This window comes from Macaca thibetana, chromosome 8 (genome assembly GCF_024542745.1).
Source record: "Macaca thibetana thibetana isolate TM-01 chromosome 8, ASM2454274v1, whole genome shotgun sequence".
Classification (NCBI taxonomy): domain Eukaryota; kingdom Metazoa; phylum Chordata; class Mammalia; order Primates; family Cercopithecidae; genus Macaca; species Macaca thibetana.
Genome location: NC_065585.1, coordinates 121,253,734 through 121,271,579, shown reverse-complemented (window position 1 = coordinate 121,271,579; position 17,846 = coordinate 121,253,734). Strand labels below are relative to the sequence as shown.

The 17,846-nt window shown below is 47.9% G+C and overlaps 1 protein-coding gene across 3 annotated transcripts in view; it reads left to right on the top strand.

Moving 5' to 3' along the window:
• The first annotated feature begins 3,568 nt into the window (after nt 1-3,568).
• The window catches only part of SLC39A14 (solute carrier family 39 member 14), a 60,986-nt gene continuing 46,708 nt past the window's right edge, over nt 3,569-17,846 (top strand). For 2 of the 3 annotated variants that reach the window (XM_050801432.1, XM_050801433.1), the window contains exon 1: nt 6,745-6,901. The gene's annotated coding sequence lies outside the window, so the exon portion shown is untranslated. Of the gene's footprint in view, nt 3,593-6,744; nt 6,902-17,846 lie in introns of those variants that run through there. The other variant, XM_050801434.1, reaches the window with a different exon arrangement.

The following is a 17,846-nucleotide window of genomic DNA, read 5'->3' as shown; positions in this document are numbered from 1 at the left end:
CCAACTGAAGAAACGTACTGGGGATAAAGAAAAGCATATATGGCTGGGCGCTGTGGCTCACACCTGTAATCCCAGCACTTTGGGAGGCTGAGGCAGGCAGATCACATGAGGTCAGGAGTTCGAGACCAGCCTCCTGGAGAAACCCCGTATCTACTAAAAATACAAAATTAGCCAGGCGTGGTGGCATGCCTGTAATCCCAGCTACTCGGGAGCCTGAGGCAGGAGAATCGCTTGAACCGGGGAGGTGGAGGTTATGGCGAGCTGAGATTGCGCCATTGCACTCCAGCCTGGGCAACAAGAGTGAAACTCCGTCTCAAAAAAATAAATTAAAAAAAAGCATATCCATTGCTAGATAAACTATAGTGAAACTATAGAACATGAAAGACTGAGAATCATGAAAACAAAACAGCCAGATATGATCCAGCAATTCCACTATTGGGTATATACCCAAAGGAACTGAAATCAGTATGCTGGGTGGGGCATGGTGACTCACACCTGCAATTCTAGCACTTTGGGAGGCCGAGGAGGGTGGATCATTGGGGGCCAGGAGTTCCAGACCAGCCTGGCCAACCTGTTGAAAACCTGTCTCTACTAAAAATACAAAAATTAGCTGGGTGCGGTGTTCCACGCCTGTAATCCCGGCTACTCAGGTGGCTGAGGCATGAGAATCACTTGAACCCTGGAGGCAGAGGTTGTAGTGAGCCGAGATGGTGTCACTGCACTTCAGCCTGGGTGACAGAGCGAGTCTTGGTCTCCAAAAAGAAGAAAGAAATCAGTATGCCGAAGAGATTATGTGCACTCCCATGTTCATTGCAGCACTGTTCACAGCCAAGATACGGAAACAACCTAAGTGTCCATCAGCGGATGAATGGATTTTTAAAATGTGGCACATTTACACAATGGAATACTATTCTGCCTTAAATAAAAAACAGGACATTCTGTCACTCGTGACAACCTGAATGAACTTAGAGGACATTACGTTAAGTGAAATAAGCCAGGCACAGAGAGACAAATACCATATGAGCTCACTTGTATGTGGAATCTAAAAAAGTCAAACTTATAGAAGTAGAGAGTAGAAAGGGAGTTACCAGATACTGGGTGGGGGTAGAGGGAGGTTGACGGGGAAAAGGGGAGACATTGGTCAATGGGTATAAAGTTACAGTTAGGAAGAATAAGTTCTAGTGTTCCATTGCACAGCACAGTGACTGTAGTTAATACTGTATATTTTATTTGTTTATTTGTTTTTTGAGATGGAGTTTCGCTGTTTTTGCCCAGGCTGGAGTGCAATGGCGCGATCTCGGCTCACTTCAACCTCCGCCTCCCGGGTTCAAGCAATTCTCCTGCCTCAGCCTCCCGAGTAGCTGGGATTATAGGCATGCGCCACTATGCCTGGCTAATTTTGTATTTTTAGTAGAGACGGAGTTTCTCCATGTTGGTCAGGCTGGTCTTGAACTCCTGACCTCAGGTGATCCACCCACCTCGGCCTCCCAAAATGCTGGGATTACAGGCGTGAGCCACCACACCCCTCCTAATACTGTATATTTTAAAATAGTGAAAAGAATTTCAAATGTTCCCACTACAAAGGAATGAATTTTTTTTAAAGGAATAGCCTGACAAAGACAAGGCAAAAAAGAATATGTATATATAATATATATATATTTGAGATGATAGATATGCTAAGTACCCAGATCTGATCATTCCACAATGTATACAGGTATCCAAACATCACATTGTACCCCATGAATATGTACAATTATTATTTGTCAATTAGACAAAACCAACCAGAAGTTAGAGAGATTGCTTACAAAGAAAGTCAAACCACCAGCATACACTTCCTGAACCACAGTAGATGCCTTAAGACAAGAGGAATAGAAATTTTAAAATGCAACTGTAGGCCGGGCGCAGTGGCACATGCCTGTAATCCCAGCACTTTGGGAGGCCAAGGTGGGCAGATCGCCTGAGGTCAGGAGTTCAAGACCATCCTGGCCAACATGGTGAAACCGCGTCTCTACTGAAAATACAAAAATTAGCCGGGTGTGTTGGCGTGCACCTGTAATCCCAGCTATTCAGGAGGCTGAGGCAGAAGAATCACTTGAACCTAGGAGGCAGAGGTTGCAGTGAGCAGAGATTGTGCCACTGCACTCCAGCCTGGATAACAGAGCGAGACTCCATCTCAAAAAAAAAAAAAATTGCAACTGTAAACTTGGAATTGTATTCCCAACTAAACATTCATTCACAGGTGAGGACAAAAATAATATTTGAAAAATAAAGATCAGGACAGAAATTAATGAAATGAAGAACAGAAAACCGATAGAGAAAATCAACAAAACAAGTTGGTTCTTTGAAAATATTAGCAAAATGGGCAAACCTTTAGCTAGAATGACAGAGAAAAAAGACTCAAATTACCAAAATCAGGAATGAAAGAAGGCATATTGCTACCAAACTTATAGGGAATAAAAAATATATATACTGTAAGGGAATACTATGAACAGTTGTTTACCCAAAAATTAGACAACTTAGCTAAAATGCACAGATTTCTTTTTTTTTTTTTTTTTTTTTTTTTTTGAGACGGAGTCTCGCTCTGTCACCCAGGCTGGAGTGCAGTGGCCGGATCTCAGCTCACTGCAAGCTCCGCCTCCTGGGTTCATGCCATTCTCCTGCCTCAGCCTCCCGAGTAGCTGGGACTACAGGCGTGCACCACCTCGCCCGGCTAAGTTTTTGTATTTTTAGTAGAGACGGGGTTTCACTGTGTTAGCCAGGATGGTCTCGATCTCCTGACCTCGTGATCCGCCCGTCTCGGCCTCCCAAAGTGCTGGGATTACAGGCTTGAGCCACCGCGCCCGGCCAAATGCACAGATTTCTATAGCTTACTAAACCAAGTGCTTTTCCCAGTTGTCTTCTTTTGTGTGTCAAAACCAGCAGATGACAACAGAAATGAACACTTGAGGCCTCTAAAACTCTTCTCTTTCAGCTGACAAGGCAGGGAGCTAGTACTTGAGTCCTCTGACATGATTTGGGGTTGAATAGAACCTTCACATTCCTTCCAATCCTCTTAAATTTGTTAAGCCATCCCAAAACAGAAAATTCATTTTTCCCTGAGAAAGTACCAGAGAAATCTGGTCACTGACCTCCAGACAGACTAAGAAAAGCGGGCCTAAGGCCGGCACGGTGGCTCACGCCTATAATCCCAGCACTTTAGGAGGCCGGGGCAGGCGGATTGCCTGAGGTCTGGAGTTTGAGACCAGCCTGGTCAACATGGCAAAAATCCGTCTCTACTAAAAATACAAAAATTAGCCAGGCGTGGTGGCGTGCACCTGTAATGACACCTACTCGGGAGGTTGAAGCAGGAGAACCATGTGAACCCGGGAGGTGGAGGTGGCAGTGAGCAGAGATCACGCCATTGCACTCCAGCCTGGGCAACAAGAGTGAAACTCCATCTCAAAAAAAAAGAAAGAAAAAAGAAAAGCTGGCCTAAGACCTGGGATGCAGTGGGATTTTGCCCCATCCACCTGATCAAGTTGCTTACCTTGTCACCACAAACCGCACAGAGGGCTTTCATCTGGAGTCCCCAGCCCGTTCTCCGCACAATCAGGTCTGGAATCTCATTTCTCTGGCTGATTTCCCAAGGCTGTTCTGTTCACCTCAGCTACGGGAAATCTGGCTACGTATCTTTTGGCAGGTAGCTGTGGTGTCTTGTCAGAAGCGAAACAGTAGCAATGAAAATGTCAGATTTTTGTGCTATGTTTCCTTAAGTATTGCCCAACACCAAACTTCTAGTGAGCCAGCCCGTTCATTCATCCAGCAAATATTTATTGAAACTGTGTTATGTGCAAGATGTTACATTAGGAGATACAGGTATATAGGGAAATCTCATGTAATCAAGGCAGATTAAAGTCTAGTTGGAGATTAAAGTGAAATAATTTTTTTGTTTTTTTGAGACGGAGTTTCGCTTTTGTTGCCCAGGCTGGAGTGCAATGGCGTGATCTCCAGCTCATCGCAACCTCTGCCTCCTGGGTTCAAGCAATTCTCCTGCCTCAGCCTCCCAAGCAGCTGGGATTACAGGCATGTGCCACCACACCTGGATAATTTTGTATTTTTAGTAGAGACGGGGTTTCTCCATGTTGGTCAGGGGGGTCTCGAACTCCCGACCTCAGGTCATCCGCCTGCCTCAACCTCCCAAAGTGCTGGGATTACAGGCGTGAGCCACTGTGCCCGGCAAAGTGAAATAATTTTAAGGGAAAAAATATAAGTACCATAAACCATATAAAGTTTTAATTATGTGGATTACAACCTAATAATGGTCATGAAGTCAACTTAGTGGGTTTGTTACCCCTTTTTTTAAAAAAAAATATGCATTGCAATGCATATCTTTATGGATATTTTGTGAAAATTTTGTTTGCTATATTGTTATTTATATTGGAGTTGCAGTGTTAAATGTTTTTCATGTGGGTTACAGTCAAAAAATATGAAAGGGTAGTTCAGAATTCTGGATTCAGAAAAATCCAGAAGTTTGCAGATGAGAGGTGACTTTGGGGAGTTAGAATTTTGACAAGTGAAAATGAGTAATGAGAGGAAAAAGTGGAGAGCAGAGGCCGGGCGCAGTGGCTCACGCCTGTAATCCCAGCACTTTGGGAGGCCGAGGTGGGCAGATCATTTGAGCTTGGAGTTCGGGATCAGCCTGGCCAACATGGTGAAACCGTGTCTCTAGTAAAAATATAAATATTAGCCAGGCAGGGTGGCGGGTGCCTGTAATCCCAGCTACTCAGGAGGCTGTGGCAGGAGAACCACTTGAACCTGGGAGGGGGTGGTTACAGTAAGCTGAGATTGCGCCACTGCACTCCAGCCTGGGCTACAGAGTGAGACTCTGTCTCGAAATAATAATAATAATAATAATAATAATAATAAAGTGGAGAGCAGAGAGAAGTGGGTCTCCAAGCCTGGCACCAGGAATGAGAAACTGAGAACTACCCAGCAACAAGGAAGGATTTAGGGGATACCTAAAGAATTTTGTGTGTGGGAAGATATGGAGAGTTAAGACCTTTTGTTAATAATTAATTGTATTCCCTAATGGATTACTGATAGCTTATCAGCTCTGCTTGCCTATGTGGACTTTGACAGCTCCACCTTTAGTGTGGTTGAAAACAAGTGAGAACGCCATGATAGGCCCGGTGGTGGGGTGTCTGGTCCTGCCCCCTCTCTGCCCAGCAATCTCCTTGAAGGGTGCCTAGTTCTCCTGTGGATAGTATTGACAACTAGCCTGGAAAAGCCATGGGATTGCTCTCCAACTTTGGTTTTAAGAGATTAACACTCCTTTAGGATACGTGTTTACGGGCTTCATACCCTTCAGAGCTCTGTGTGTTGGAAGCATGCTTATTTCACTTTATCTCTGGGTAGACTTCTCACTCCTTTTCCAGTGCTTCAACAAAAGGTGTGGTGGGGATTGGCCCCTTTCTGACAGCCCACTACAGTGGGATGAGAGTCCCAAACGGATGACATAATGTCTGGAAAGCACCAAGTTTAACCAAGAGAGAAATAGGGTTATTACAAAGATGAAGGGGCTCTGAGGGAAATTCTGCAAGAGATATCATTACTCTGAAATCACTTGGAAAATAAATGAGAGGAATATCACCGCTGCCCCCATACCCACTGCAGCACTGTAATTACGGGGTGAGGATAATCGAATTTTAGAAACGCCCGGGGCCCAGCTAGACTCTTCAAAAGTAACATGAAGAATCTGACCCCCTCTGGCCTGGCGAAGAGCAAGCTGCTGAGTTCTTGCCACCGGCTCCAGCGACTGTCTGCTTTCCTTTCCTCCTTAGCGCCGCCATCACGGGGGTCCTCCCCGCAAGACCTGCAGAGAGTGGGATGTGGCCCCCTTCCCTGCGCAAATTCAGAGAGAGCTAGTGCCGTCTGGGGATCAGTCACTGTGCTAGGAGCAGATCGAGTACTAAGCCGCGACAGTTGGGCTAGAAAGCCCTTCCTCCGAGCCCTGAAAGGCCCAGGTGGCAGCTGGCTCAGCTCATAGAGGAAATAGTCCTGATGTCCTGCAGAACAGAAACAATGGGAGTCGAAAGAGTGGTTTATTTTCTCAAGAAATCTGCATTTCTCAGGCCTGATATACATCTCAATGAGATGTCCCACAGCGGAAGAGTCTCCTTGGACATTCTTCACCCAATTAACATTTCTCCCAACTTTGGGTTAGTAGGGTTCTTTAGGCGTCTGATCATTGTGGTAAGCGGTGCGGCATCAAGTCTGAAAAGTGAATGTAATATGGTTTATTTGGAATTCGACCAGGAAATTTTGGTTCCTTTGGCTGGTGGAAATATGCAGAAGAACCATCGTCTAAGGGCGCGTCCCCTTCTGGAGTACCTTTCCGAACTGGGGAGGGAAGAGAAAAGCTTTTGGGATGAACCAAAAGTGGTAAAATGCACATTCAAATCGAGTGGGTAAGGACTCGCCTCCTGGGGGAGCGGGGTGGAGGCTAGGCGGTGAGAGCTTCCCGCGCCCGGGGAGCAGGTCTTCACGGGAGGTTTCCGGAGGCAGGAGGAGTCAGAGGTCCTCGCGAGTCACGGCCGGATGGAGGGTGGGAGCGGGCGCCTACCACAGCCAGGGCCGCGAGGCGCAGGAGGGCGCAGGCTGGCCAGGTCCCGGGTCTGCCGGCCCCACGTGGCAGCCCCGGGGCGAGCGGGGCGGGTCGGGGGCGGGTCGGGGGCGGGTCCGGTCGCTGACGCGCCGGGTATATAGCCGGGCATGCGCGCGGTGCTGCGGCCCGGACGCACGGAGGGGGGTTGGCGCGCGTGTCTACGCGGACGCACGGGCTGAGCTGCTTCTCCAGCCGCCGCCGGCCGCCCGGGACCTTGCGGTGAGGCTGCGTGGGGCCGGGGCCGCCTCCGAGCGCCAGGTGAGGGCGTGGATGAGAGGGGCCGCGAGATGGGCAGCGGCTGAGGAGCCGCGCGCCCCAGGCTGGGGCAGCGGGTGGGGGCGGGGACAGCGCTGCGCCGAGGACAGGGCACCGCTCCGGGGCACCGGCGCACGCCCGGACTGCTGGGTGGAGGCTACACCTGGCTCTGGTGCCGCGCTGGCGAGGGGAGAGGTCAAGGCGCGGCCCGTCCGCCTGGAGGGTGCAGGATGCTGGAGCCGCAGAAGGGTGCTCAGAGCGTGGGTCGCCGCGCCGAAGGCTGAGCCCGGCTCCCGGAGCCCCCGCGCGGACACGGACGCAGAACGCAGACAGTAGGTGGCCAATCCGAGGGGCCGCTCCATGGGGCTCTGGGATCTGGACTTTGCTTTTCAGGAGCTGCGTCCCCCGGGCCCCCTCCGGTCCATCTCCGCCCGAAGATACATGTACTCAATCTTCCGGCTGAGCGAATCTCCAATCTGGCTTGCCCGCGAGGATGGCTTTCTGGCTATTTTTGGTCCTTAATGACCAAGTTAGGTGGTCGGGTTCAGGCTGCCCCCTCTTGGTGGGTGAGGGCAGTGGGACAAAGTCGCCATCCGAGCAGTTTCATCATCTGATCCTGAGGTCCAGTTGAGCCGGGAAGATTTCCTCAGCTCTAGACTGGGGGTTCACTTTTGAGGATCTGGTGCTTGCCAGGGCCTGGGCTCCAAAGAGAGGCTTCTCTAAACAGTTAAAGGGCTAGGCTGTGGAGGAGGACTCCGGACACGATTTGGGGAGTGGCCAAGTGCTCTCTTGTGGCCCGAATGGAAGCGTGGGGGTAGGAGCAGCTTTGACCTGACCCTTCCCGGAGCAAGCCTGGTTTGGGTTTATGTCTTTAGTGGCCCTCCCCTAGGAGCCCCAGGCCATTGGGACGGCTGTGCTCCTGCCGAGGAGTGGCCTGGGAGTTAGCCCTGGCCTCTGTCCCTGCTCTGCACTTAACCGGCCCTGTGACCTTGAGAGGGTCAGGCCAGTACCACGGTCAGACTAGATCACCTTATCCACAGCATATACAATTCGGTAACCCTTACCCTTTTTTTTTTTTTTTTTTTTTTTGGAGACAGAGGCTCACTCTGTCGCCCAGGCTAGAGTGCAGTGGCGGGATATGGGCTCACTGCAACCTCCGCCTCCCAGGTTCAAGCCATTCTCCTGCCTCAGCCTCCCGAGTAGCTGGGACTACAGGCGCCTGCCAACAGGCCCGGCTAATTTTTTGTATTTTTAGTAGAGACGGTGTTTCACCGTGTTAGCCAGGATGGTCTCGATCTCCTGACCTCAGGTGATCCGCCCGCCTCAGCCTCCCAAAGTGCTGGGATTACAGGTGTGCGTGAGCTACCACACCGGGCCTATCCTTACCTCTTAAAACACAAGCCCTAAATATGGACAAGAACTTGCATCCTTGGTAAAGCTACAGAAGGGATGTTCAGAATCATAACTTAGCAGCTGGAATTAAAAGCCACATGTTCGGCTGGGCGCGGTGGCTCACGCCTGTAATCCCAGCACTTTGGGAGGCGGAGGCGGGCAGATCACGAGGTCAGGAGATCGAGACCATCCTGGCTAACACGGTGAAACCCCGTCTCTACTAAAAATACAAAAAATTAGCCGGGCGTGGTGGTGCACGCCTGTAGTCCCAGCTTCTTGGAGGCTGAGGCAGGAGAATGGCGTGAACCCGGGAGGCGGAGCTTGCAGTGAGCCGAGATCGCGCCACTGCGCTCCAGCCTGGGCGACAAAGCGAGACTCCGACTCCGTCTCAAAACAAACAAACAAACAAAAAAAAGCCACATGTTCCTTTTCCTGGTGGAGGCTCAGAGAGGTGAGTTTCCCATCACCTGTGTGGTAGCCAGGAGATAGGCTAGTGGTCCTCCTGCGGAATTGGTTTGCAGGTAAGACTAGAGGGCACCAGACAGTGGAAGGGGATCCTCTGGATACTGTCTTCCCAAAGGGCCAGTCCAAAGCAAGTTCTTGCTTAATTTATCATTTTTTACTCATCTGGCCTCTGGGGCCTTGAGAGAGGGCAGTGCTGAGGGGGAGATACGATCCAGGTGTTGACTGACAGCTGGCCAGCCAGTGCAGAGGCTGACCTGAGAACTTGGGGGCTGGGGCAGCTGCATCATTGGCCTTGTAATTTAGGCCAGAGTGAGAATTTTGGGCTCTGGGACTCAGCCTGTGGATGTACAGTGCCTGGTCTGTTTTGGGCTCAGCAGTGGCCACCGTGGCGGGTGCATGCAGACGGCCTGGCCCCCACCCTTCCAATGCAGACTCTTGGGGAGAAACAGCATCCGTGGATGGGGAACAAGATAACAACACAAGAGACGCTTCCGTGCTCTGCACAATTCAGTTCAGAGAGTGAGCGCTGTGCTAGACACGGTTGTGCTGGTGGCGGAAGAATTCCGGCCTTTTCAGATAGGTGGGTCTCTGTTCAAATCCTGGCCCCGTCACTCTCCAGCAGTGAGAAATTTCTTAACTTCTGTTCTCACTGGCTTGCAGGATGTCGTGATTTTGCCTGGAACATAGTAGAGGGCTTGTCATCGTTCTCATCGTCATAATTTTTGTGGGGTGGAGTGGGTTATTTAGGGGTGCCAGAAGCTGACAGTTGGGTTGGGTTGTAGGAATGGTGTGAGCCCAGGCATAGGGTTGATTCATCTCTTCCTTGGCAACATGGATGCAATTTCCCTGCCCTTCTGGGAAGGCCGCTTTTCTGTGGCCTGCCAGGGATTGTCCCACAGATCAATTGGGCAATCTTACGGAAAACAAACTTCTTTCTACCTTTATTTCTGGGAGCTACTCTGATTTCTTCGGAGAAGAAATGCTCCTTCTCTGGGCTCATGTGGCCAGGAAGGAGTAACAATGCCTTCGTGTGCCTGGGTGGTGCATGTGTGCTTGTGTGTGTGTGCATGTGTGTGCACATGTGTGTGTGTGTAGGGTACATATCACTCACAAGACTGGTTCTGTTTTTAAACCCTGCTTACCTTCTTCCTCCTTCCTTACCTGCTCACACCCTGCACTGTTCCAAGAGGAACCTCAATCCCTGTTTAATATTTGCAGAATCGTGGGGTTTACACAGTAGTGTTGTGAATAGATTGTGTGTGCCTGGGAACCAGGACCTCCCTGTCCCCACTATGTCAGGATAATGGCCTGCCCTGACTTGGCGAAGGTAACGATCCGCCATGTTGTTGAGCCACAGAACCATGGAATGTTGACCGGGGGGCTTTGGTGATCTTGGAGTCCGGCCCCATTATTTTACAGTGAATGAAATGGGATCCAGGGAGGTGAATTGGTGTACCCGAGTCACATGGTTACCAGTGGCCAAGAGACTTGATGGAGAAGACCAAAGAAGGGTTCTATTTTTGATCCTAAATGTGATTATGAAATTGCTGACACCTCCAGTCTTTACTTGGAAACTAGAAGAGGAAGGGGACATTTGTCCCTGCGCTTATTGAGGGAGGGGGTGTTAGTTTCTTCTGGAGAAGTGTCTGTCTTTCCAGACTCCCTGGAGACATGGGAGGCTGGGGAGTGAGCAGGGAAGGGGCCTGCTGCTCAGCCCAGCCAGGACTCACCGTGTGTCTGCAGTGGGGCTTCTCCGACCTCCCGGCTGGCAGGCTGGTGGAATGCCAGGAGATAAGGAGTCCAGAGTCCGCCCCCTCGACTGTCGCCAGCCAGGGCCTCATGCCCACCTAGGGGACAGGAGGACAGCCCCTAGGACACAGGATCATGAAGCCCCACTGTCTTGTTCCCCCACCCCCTTACCATGGGCATTAAACCTCTCAGAGGCGGCCCCTGGTTGGGCCTGGCAGAGGCAGAGATGCAGAGGCTGGGCGCTCTGACCTGCACAAGGAGAAGAGGCTGGGGAAGCCACAGAATTGGCCTGCCCAAGGGAGCAAAGAGTGCCCAACCATGGGAAACTGAATTCCCCACCTTGGCAACTGGAGATCGGGCTGTTGTTAGAACTCCTAACCTCCCTCAAAGGGCAGGCCCTGGAGAATCTTGGAGCTTGGTGGAATGAGACGGTGACTGTCCTACATTTATTACCACCGAGTTCCTAATGGCCCTCTTAGGCAGTGCACTCAGTATTAGTAGTTAATAAAAAAAATCAGATAAAAGTTGGGAATCTAAAAAAAAAATACATGTTTTAAATCATTTTTAAAATTTATTTTATTTTATTTTAGAGATGGAGTCTCACTCTATCGCCCAGGCTGGAGTACAGTGGTACGATCAACTCACTGCAACCTCCGCCTCCCGGGTTCAAGCAGTTCTCTGCCCCAGCCTCCGGAGTAGCTGGGATCACAGGCACCTGCCACCAGGCCTGGCTAATTTTTGTATTTTTAGTAGAGACAGAGTTTCACCATGTTGGCCAGGCTGATCTTGAACTCCTGACCTTGTGATCCACCTAGCTCGGCCTCCCAAAGTGCTGGGATTAACAGGCGTGAGCCACTGTGCCCGGCCAAATCATATATATATATATATATATATATATATTTCTTTTTTTTTTTTTTTTTTTTTTTTTTTTTGAGACGGAACCTTGCTCTGTTGCCCAGGCTGGAGTGCAGTGGCGTGATCTTGGCCTACTGCAACCTCTGCCTCCCAGGTTCAAGCGAGTAGCTAGGATTACAGGCGCCCACCACCACACCTGGCTAATTTTTGTATTTTTAGTAGAGATAGGGTTTCACCACGTTGGCCAGGCTAGTCTCGAACTCCTGACTTTGTGATCTGCCCGCCTCAGCCTCCCAAAGTGCTGGGATTACAGGTGTGAGCCACTTGCGCCCAGCACCTTTATTTTATCTTTAAAACATGTACGTATTTTTATTCACCAAAATTTTGATTTAGGGCCAAGTCCTTTCCTTTGAGTCTTTAGATCCCTTATTTAGACTACTTAGAAATTGTTGGTATATAAAAATCATACTTAAACGTATTACCTGTAATTTCCCATTTCCTTCCTTTCATTAAATTTTTTTCCTACTAGGCTCCGTATTCACATAGTTGAAAAATCAAAACGGTAAAAAATAGCAAAATCTTGTCTTCCCCCAGCTTTTCAATAAATGCTCCAAGGTAGCATTTTAAACATCATTCAGCACCTTGCTTTTTTCACCTAGCAACAATATTAAGATTTTTTTCCATATCAGCATATAGAATGCTTTTAGCATTCTCTGTCATAGCTGTGTAGTATTCCATAGTATGGAAGTATAATCTTTTTTTAACCAACACACATATCACCCTGTCTGCACTTAATGTTTGCAGAATACATCTGTGAAATAGGATTGCTGGGTAAAAGGTTAAATCTGTTAATTAACTTTCACTAAATAAAGAAATAAAGCGAAGACAGGAGATTTGCAAAACAGCCATGTTCAGAATCCAGTTACTGCTTTTATGTACATACCTAATTTAATTTCAGCTTTTTATTATTTTTCCATTTGCAACAAGTCTTTCTAGATTAGTAATTCTCAAACTTTTTGATGCTAGGACCCCTTACATTGTCTTTTGTATAAGTGGCTATCTTTATTGATAGTATATTAAAAATTAAAACTAAGAAAAAAAAATTTTTTTTTTGAGACATGGTCTTACTATGTTACCCAAGCTAGTCTTAAACTCTGGCTTCAAGCGATTCTTCTGCCTCAGCCTCAAAACTGAGAAATTTTAAAATAGTTATTTATTCATTTAAAAAAGCAAAAATAAGGCTATTACACATTAAAATAAAAAAAAAATGTTTCGAACGAGCCTGGTGGCTCACACCTGTAATCCCAGCACTTTGGAAGGCTGAGGTGGGCGGATCGCAAGGTCAAGAGATCGCAACTGTCCTGGTCAACATGGTGAAACCCCGTCTCTACTAAAAATACAAAAAATTAGCTGGACGTGGTGGCGCATGCCTGTAGTCCTAGCTACTGTGGAGGCTGAGGCAGGAGACTCTCTTGAACCAAGGAGGCAGAGGTTGCAGTGAGCCAAGATCGTGCCACTGCACTCCAGCCTGGTGACAGAGCAAGACTCCGTCTCAAAAAAAAAGTTTCATGAAAAATAACTATATTTTCCAAAATAAAGTAGTCAAAAGAATGGCCTTGTTAGCATATTTTTAGAAATTTCAGGATTTTGAAATAATTATTATTGGATGATAATGAGATAACAGATTATAATAGGTGTAACTTAAATTTGCTGTTAAGAAGTCAGTTAAAAGTTCTGAGAACAAATCAAGCTAATCTCTGAGAACACCTATATATTATACCCTAAACTTCTACCTTAGAAATTTCTCAAAAACTCAAGATGACACAGGTACATGTCACATTTCATGTGGCTTCTGAAAAGTGAGAGTGAAAAGCTTTTAATTTCTGTATATTAGAATAAAAATAGTCTTTTGGCGGGTCGCGGTGGCTCACGCCTGTAATCCCAGTACTTTGGGAGGCCGAGGCGGGCAGAGCACAAGGTCAGGAGATCGAGACCATCCTGGCTGACACGGTGAAACCCTGTCTCTACTAAAAACACAAAAAAATTAGCCGGGTGTGGTGGCTGGAGCCTGTAGCCCCAGCTACTCGGGAGGCTGAGGCAGGAGAATGGCGTGAACCTGGGAGGCGGAGCTTGCAGTGAGCAGAGATCTCGCCACTGCGCTCCAGCCTGGGCTACAGAGTGAGACTCGGTCTCAAAAAAAAAAAAAAGAAGAATAAAAATAGTCTTTTACCTCAGGGACCCCAGGTGTCAAAATATAAGACAGTAATTTCAGAATTACTGTTCTAGATCACTTAGCTTAATTTTCTCAGATATCAGACATTTTTCTTTGTATTTATTTTATGGGGTTTTTGGTTTTTGTTTTCTCGTTTTTTTTTTTTTTTTCTAAGGCGGAGTCTCTTTCTGTCGCCCAGGCTGGAGTGCAGTGGTGCAATCTCACTGCATCTTCTACCTCCCAGCTTCAAGTGATTCTCCTGCCTCAGCCTCTTAAGTAGCTGGGATTACAGGCATGCACCACCACGCCCAGCTAATTTTTTGTATTTTTAGTAGAGATGGGGTTTTGCCATGGTGGCCAGGCTGGTCTCGAACTCCTGAGCTCAAATGATCCGCTGGTCTTGGCTTCCCAAAGTGCTGGGATTAAAGGCATGAGCCACCGGGCCCAGCCCTCAGTTGTTATTTAAATAAATCATAACCATTTAAATAAATAGAACCTGCCTAAAGAGGTTTGAGAATAGGCACAGCTGGCTGTTGGCATGGAAACCTTCAATGGTGACAGCAGGTGGTGGGGTAGGAGGGGAGGTTGGCCACCTGGTGAGGGGCCTGTTGGCTGCAGGGAGGGACTGGAGACCTGGGGGCCTTGAGCAGTCCAGTGGCGGTCAGCTAAGAGAGCTGCTAAGTACTGTCTCCATTCCCGAGATGCTTGTGAAATGTGTGAGGAGCTGTGCACGTGTGGAAAGTCAGATGCAGGATGGCCTTCCTGAAGTTGCAGCAAGTGGAACAGAGGAGAGGTACTTGGTGAGGCCAGAGGAGGGAGTGGCAGGAGCTGACAGAGAAGGCTTCCTGGGGAGGGATGGAGCCACATCTTGAAAGCTAGGAAGGGGGAGAGAGAGCAGGATCCTGGTAAGGAGAGCCGTGTGAATGCGTGAATGCCGGTGGGATGGTGCGCGTGGCCCAGGGTTGCTGATAAGAGGGAGCAGCAGGTGAGGTGGCTGGAAATGTACGTTGGGTCTAGGAGTCTTGAATGGCTCACGGGTCTAAGGTACGAGTGTTCTCTTGGAACTCAGAGCTGTTTCCATATCAGAGACTTGCCAGCAGCCCTCTGTCTTGGGGTGCAGCCTGCCAGCCTGCTCTTTTTTTTTTTTTTTTTTTTTTTTTTTTGAGACAGGGTCTCATTCTGTTGCCCAGGCTGGAGTGCAGTGATACGATCTCAGTTCCCTGAAACCTCCCCTCCTGAGCTCAAGCAATTCTCCCACCTCAGCCTCCCAGGTAGCTGGGACTCCAGGTGCACACCACCATGCCTGGCTAATTTTTGTATTTTTAGTAGAGATGGGGTTTCACCATGTTGGCCAGGCTGGTCTTGAACTCCTGACTTCAAGTGATCCACCCACCTTGGTCTCCCAGAGTGCTGGGATTACAGGCGTGAGCCACTGCGCCTGGCCAGCCTGCTCTTATCTGGAGCAACTCCATGGCCCCACGTCCCTGTCCTCTGTACCGTTCCACTTCCTCCAGCCTCCTGCCATCTTCCTCAGCCCTCAGAAGCATGGAGCAGCCTCCAGTTTGAACACAGCCCTTAAAAGTCTCTCCCAGAAACTGTAATAGATGTGACTAACTATACACAGAATTCCACCAAACAATTGTTTGGTATTTTTGTCAACTTTATTTTCTTCTGATTATCAGAAGTAATGCATGCATATTGTAAAGTGCAAAAAAATATTTTGGGAAAAGTCGATAATCCTGCTCCAGTCTTTGTTTTCATATTGGCATGTTTTCTTACAGTTGTTTTTTTTTTTTTTTTTTTTTTGTGGGGGGTGGGGGAATGGCTGTCTACCCCCATCTTACCTTGACATCAAAATTTCTTCCTAAGTGTTTAGTCTGTCTTATGACTGTATCTTTTTTTTTTTTTTTCCGAGACGGAGTGTCACTCTGTTGCCCAGGCTAGAGTGCAATGGCCGATCTTGGCTCACTGCAACCTCTGCCTCCCAGGTTCAAGCAATTCTCCTGCCTCAGCGCCCCCTAGTAGCTGGGATTACAGGCATGCGTCACCATGCCCAGCTAATTTTTGTATTTTTAGTAGAGGTGGGGTTTCGCCATGTTGACCAGACTGGTCTCAAACTCCACCTCAAGTGATCTACCCGCCTTGGCTTCCCAAAGTTTTGGGATTACAGGAGTGAGCCACCGTGCCCGGCCATGGCTGTATCTTAGTTTGCTTAACCATTTCCTTTTATTTATTTTTTTTTTATTTATTTATTTATTTTTTTTTTTTTTTTGAGACGGAGTCTCGCTCTGTCACCCAGGCTGGAGTGCAGTGGCCGTATCTCAGCTCACTGCAAGCTCCGCCTCCCGGGTTTACGCCATTCTCCTGCCTCAGCCTCCCGAGTAGCTGGGACTACAGGCGCCCGCCACCTCGCCCGGCTAGTTTTTTGTATTTTTTAGTAGAGACGGGGTTTCACCGTGTTAGCCAGACGGTCTCGATCTCCTGACCTCGTGATCCGCCCGTCTCGGCCTCCCAAAGTGCTGGGATTACAGGCTTGAGCCGCTGCGCCCGGCCCATTTCCTTTTATTTTAAACTTTTATTTTGAACTAGTTTTAGATGTGCAGAAGAGTTGCAAAAATACAGCAGAATTCCTTTATATTCCTCACCCCAGAGTATAATTATATAATCAGGAGCAGGAAATCAACATTGGCATAACACTCTTAACTAAACCGCAGGCCTTATTTAAATGTCACCAATATTTTCACTAATATCCTTTTGCTGTTTCTAGAATCTGATCTGGGATCCCACACTGTTTAGTTATTTCTCCTTAGGCTGTTGCAGTCCGTGGCAGTCTCTCCCTCTTTTCTTGCTAGAATGTTGGAACACAAAGTGATGTTGCATCTTTTTGAGATATTCATAATGTCACGGGGTTTTTTTCTTTTTTTTTTTTAATTTTGAGACAGGGTCTCACTCTGTGCCCAGGCTGAAGTGCAGTGGTGCGATCTCGGCTCACTGCAGCCTCCACCTCCCAGGTTCAAGCGATTCTCTGCCTCAGCCTCCCAAGTAGCTGGGATTACAGGTATGAGCCACCCACACCTGACTTTTTTTTTTTTTTTTTTTTTTTTTGTATTTTCAGTAGAGACAGGGTTTCACCATGTTGTCCAGGCTGGTCTTGAACTCCTGAGCCCAAGTGATCCACCCACCTCAGCCTCCCAAAGTGTTGGGGTTATAGGCATGAGTCACTGCACCCGGCCATGTCAGAGTATTTTTTTACTGGTGATATTTATCTGGATTACTTGGTTGGTGTCTGCTTGATTTCCACACTGAAAAAAGATGGGTTTTTTGTTGTTGTTTTACAAAAACCGAATGGGGCCAGACACGGTGGCTCACACCTGTAATCCTAGCATTTTGGGAGGCTGAGGTGGGCAAAGGCTGAGGTTGGGAGTTCAAGACCAGCCTAGCCAACATGGTGAAACCCAGTTTCTACTAAAAACATAAAAATTAGTCAGGCATGGTGACGTCAATGCACCTGTAATTGCAGCTACTCGGGAGGCTGAGACAGGAGAATCGCTTGAACCCGGGAGGCAGAGGTTGCAGTGAGCTGAGATGGAGCCACTGCACTCTAGCCTGGGCAACAGAGTGAGACAATGTCTCAAAAAAAAACCCAAAAACCAAAAAAAAACCCGAATGGGTAAACTGAAAAAGTTATCTTTCTTTCCCTTTGTAGTTTCAGGAGATACTTTGAGACTATGCAAATCCTGTTTCTCCTTGTACTTTCATCCCCTAATTTTAGCATCCATCTGTGGACCCTGCTTGCAACAATGATTACTGTGATGTTTGCCTGATGATTCTCTGTTTCCCTCTTGTACATTTATTTATTGGAATTCTTTGTAAGCAAGAGCTGGCCCTGCTTCCCCATTTATTCATGCATTTGATTATTCATAATCAGATTTTGTTCTATGGGTGAAAGTTGAATAATACTTTTTGCGGCTCAAATTGTTCTCGCTTTGATCATTTTAGGAGCTCCTTCCAGTTGTCTCCTGTGTGCTTCTGGTAAGCCCCTGTCTTTTTTTGCTTTTCAGTGTTTCCTTAATTTCCTTTACTATAAAATAGTCCAGGCTCATCTTGTGACTTTGCTGCCCCAGCCCTACAGTCAGGCACTTGTCCACGGAGTCTGGTTTCCTTTACTGGAGAACGCTGTTTAGAAACCAAGGTCTGGTTGCTAGGGGTGTTCACTGCTACAGGAGTTATCATTGCTAATAGGTCCTCTTAGCAGACAAAGCTAGGAAACAGATT